At 35.9% G+C, this 4307-nt stretch overlaps 1 pseudogene; it reads left to right on the top strand.

The window, feature by feature from the left end:
• The first annotated feature begins 1170 nt into the window (after positions 1–1170).
• On the top strand, positions 1171–3724 carry LOC131872580 (probable disease resistance protein At4g33300; annotated as a pseudogene).
• Positions 3725–4307: the final 583 nt, after the last annotated feature.

Raw genomic sequence — 4307 nt, 5'->3', positions numbered from 1 at the left:
GGGCATACAAGGTAGAAACACTAAAGTGACGTCCAAGTGAGAATGAAAGTTTATGAGGATACAATTATGATAGTACACACAAACACACACACAATTGTAAGGGGACTCTTATGAAGGGGACTTATGTGTTATCATTACTAGTTTCTTATATGTTAAATTGGTAATCACTATATGTCATTGTGTAAATCATAAGTATTTCATTGAAACATTAATGTAAACTATGCAAGTGATATAAAGAAACACAATCATTTCTTGATACCTCAATTTGAATGCATTGATTTGCCCTTATCTCTTCACGTGTTGAGATTTATTACACTTCTTTCATCATTGTTACAACTTATTTAAATACTTTATATTACAAGTCATTATGAATTAAGAAACATAGTTTCTATTTCTTATGATGAAACACTCATAATTTGTAATGAATTTATTATAAAAATATAAAATAATTTGAAATTATAACTTCCAATAAAATTAAAAAATAATCAAATATTAAACTTGTGAAAAAAGTCATGAACAAATGAATTCATTAGAATATATCTTCATGACAATAAAGAGCTCCATAAATTGAATTTTAAAGATTAATGAAGCTTTTAAAAGAATAAAATTAAATCAATAAAGACGTCCATGAACTGAAATTTTAAAAAATAAGGAAGATTATTAAAGAGTAAAGTTAATTAAGCTTTCTGAAAAAGTTCAAACAAATCTCTATGCTGGGAAAAAAGAAACTTCTCGTTGTATATCGACGAAACTGCTTAAGACTGAAGGAGTTCGGAGTTTGACTATCAAAATTCTTAGAATCATGTTCCACGCATCAAAACAATAATGTGTGCTTTCCCCGCAATGAAAGGGAATTTACACCACAAGCTCGATTTCTGAATTATGCAATTCTGTAGACTTAGTGAAGTTAGTGAAACTTCAAAAGACTGTCCAACATTTCAGAAGGTTTGAAGTTGGCAGAGAGTTTGTGAAATCTATATAACAATTTCGTTTGAGCAATTGAAAATGGATATCTTCAATTGCAAGGCGGTGTGCTCTAGAACTGGAAAGGGAGAGGCAAACCAATATTCTTTTCATAATACTTTGCCTGTGAAATCTATGTTTTATGTTGGGTTGGGGAAGTCCATAGGGGATTTGAAGGAGCTTTTGTTCCAGAGCGACGCCTCCATTGTTGGTGTGCATTGTATGGGCGGTGGTGGAAAAACGAGTTTGGCATTGGCTTTATGTGATGATCCCAATATCAAAGGTGACATTTTTAATCCATCATTTTTTTGATGATTTTCCCAGCTTAAGGATTTTGTTGTTCTTTTGCAGCTTACTAATAACACAATTGTTTTTGTGGACATCAGGTTGTTTCCGAAATATAGTTTTCATCACTGTTTCACAATCCCCAAATCTGAAGGGAATTTTAGAGACAATATGGGAGAAGCTCTTTAGGAGGAATGTACCTGAGTTTCAGAATGTGGAAGATGCACATATACAGCTTCAGCAGCGGCTTTTAAAGCAATCTAAGCCAACTCCGGTGGTGTTAGATGATGTTTGGTCCAGAGCTAATTTGGACAAATTACTATTTGAAGCTCCGGGGTGCAAAACCCTTGTCACAACTAGAAACGGTTCTATCGTCCCTAGAAACCCCTATACTCGGCTGTATCAATTGCCATTGTTGAACAAAGAGGATGCTCTCTCACTTTTCTGCTTGTCAGCATTTGGACAGACATCAATTCCAATTACGGCAGATGCAAATCTAGTAATAGAGGTATAGACTTTTCTTACCAAATGTGAATAAAACTACAGCTTCTTATCAAATCAAATAAAAATAATATAAGTGAAAGGAAATTATGAGGTTATTTGACGTTTTGCTTTGGTATATTGCAATTATTGGGTGTTCTCATTGTTCTGGTACTCAAAGTACTTTGAAGTTGAAAAAAGTACTTATCCACAAAAGTAATAGCTCAAATTGTACAATACAATTTCGTTGCTTTTTTATCTTACTGGCCTTCCCTGAACATTCATGAAAATATCGCTATTGTAAATGACAGGTACAAGCCGAATGCAAGGGTTTACCTCTTGCTCTTAAAGTGGTTGGAAGTTATTTGTACGGGGAACCTCATGTGGCCTGGGAGAATGCAAAGCAAAAACTTTCCCTGGGAGAATCAATATCCCCATATCACAGCGAAGGGCTTTTTAGACGCTTGGAGACCAGTATTGATTGCTTGGATGATGTTTGGAGAGAATGCTTTTTAGACTTGGGGTCATTTCCAGAGGGCAAGAAAATTTGTGCTGACGCACTGCTGGACATTTGGGTTTATGTTCGGAATATGGAGTGGCAGGATGCCCATATTATGTTACTGGAACTTGCAAGAAGAAATCTCCTGAATCTAATAAGCAATCAAGGGTAAATGTCTTTCCTTGCATATAAATTTCCTGTTTTCATTTTTTAGAACATTGAGCTGACTTGGTTGTTGCCATTATCAGAATCCAATCAACAATCTCGTACGGATGTGCCTCTGAGCTATTCTTTTTACAGCATGATGTGATGCGAGACTTAGCCTTGTATATGGGATGCCAGGGCAGTATAGTCCACAGAAAGAGGTTACTCATGCCCAGGAAGGAGCATCGCCTACCAGGGGAATGGGAGTTGCTTAGAGATAGACAGTTCAATGCTCATATTGTCTCTATTCACACAGGTTGGATATTCCGCCCAAATACTTATTTAGTGGCAAAATATGAAGGCTATGTGAACAATTAACAAATATTAAGATTTATTGTGTTTTCAACTTTTCGTCCTACTTCCTCATATATGTGATTGAAGCAAAATTCCTTTGATATCAAATTTTTTCATTAGCAAGTAGTTTGCTTGCCGCTGAAAGATGTTCTAATTCAATTGCATATATGATTTATCTGATGCAGGTTCTATGGCTGAGAATGACTGGTATGAGATGAATCTTCCGGAGACAGAGGCTCTAGTGTTATACTTTTCTGCAAGCGAATACTTTCTTCCTCCATTTCTGAAAACTATGAAAAAACTCAAAGTTTTAATATTATGTAATTTGAGCTCAGAGAAGGCCATAATAAAAGGTCTAGATGCCTTATCTTCACTCAGCTCAGAAGTGTTTCCTTGGAGAGGCTGGTTTTACCCACCATTCCCAAACAGAGCAGAGTTATGCAAAACTGGGACAAACTTTCTCTAAGCTTATGCGAAGGATTTGAAAAAATGCCCACATTCAACGAATCCAATCTGCATGAATTTAGCCTGGACCACTGCAGCGAGTTTGAGGAGTTGCCTCCTGCTCTTTGTCACATGCCCTGTGCTCATATATGGTCTGTTACCAACTGCCATCTGGTTGAGAAGCTGCCATATAATCTCGGAAATATGAGTTCTCTAAGGATGTTAAGATTATCAGCATTACCAGGCCTGAAAGAGCTTCCGACATCTATTGGAAAACTTGGGCACCTGGAATTTCTAGACATTTCACTGTGCGAGGGCTTGGAAAAACTTCCTGAGGAAATAGATGAGCTCAAGAAATTGAGAGACTTTGACATGAGAGAGTGTTATCATTTGAGGAGGTTGCCAGAAAGTGTTTGTGGATTAAGCTCCCTCAAACATGTTATCTGCAATGAGAATATTGGGGGAAAGTGGTTGCGAGCTAAAGCCTCTTCTATCCCTGACCTGAGAGTGGAAATTGTGGAAGCACAGTTCACTTTTCTGACCCTAACTTTTTAGTATATTGAGTTATTTGTAGTCTGTAACTAAGCCATACGATCATTATTATTTGTCTAGTTTATTAGGTGTTTCTAGTTGTTGGATTTTCATGTGCACATGGACAATTGATGGAGTCTAGTAGAGGGCTTTTTTGGAGAAGTACAATTCACTTTCTTTTTTGGAGAAGTGCAATTCACTTTGGATTGGCTTGAAGATTGAAATTTTCCTGAATCTCTACTCCATATAATATGGCTAAGTACCATATGGATTAAACATAAGTGTTTTATTCTATGATCGCTATATCTCTAGTGTAATTATTTTAAAGCAAAGAGCGAATCCGTGGAGTTTCCTGATAAAGCAAGTTTAGGTGAAACTTTTTGCAATCCAGAAGGCAATCCTCTGTATCTTAAATTTCAGGCCGTTGCAAATTTTGCTACTAAATATTGACATTCACTCTTAAAGTTATATTTTAATTGATAAAAATATGCATTTTTTTTATTATACCTAACTAATTGAGATTAAACAAAGTCACTAAAATTAACTTCAAATGCAACCACGCTAGATTGATTGGACAGTGAAAATGACGTCTAGTAATAACAAGGAT

Source organism: Cryptomeria japonica, unplaced genomic scaffold (assembly GCF_030272615.1).
Source record: "Cryptomeria japonica unplaced genomic scaffold, Sugi_1.0 HiC_scaffold_670, whole genome shotgun sequence".
Lineage (NCBI taxonomy): Eukaryota > Viridiplantae > Streptophyta > Pinopsida > Cupressales > Cupressaceae > Cryptomeria > Cryptomeria japonica.
This window is presented reverse-complemented; position numbering and strand designations above follow the sequence as displayed.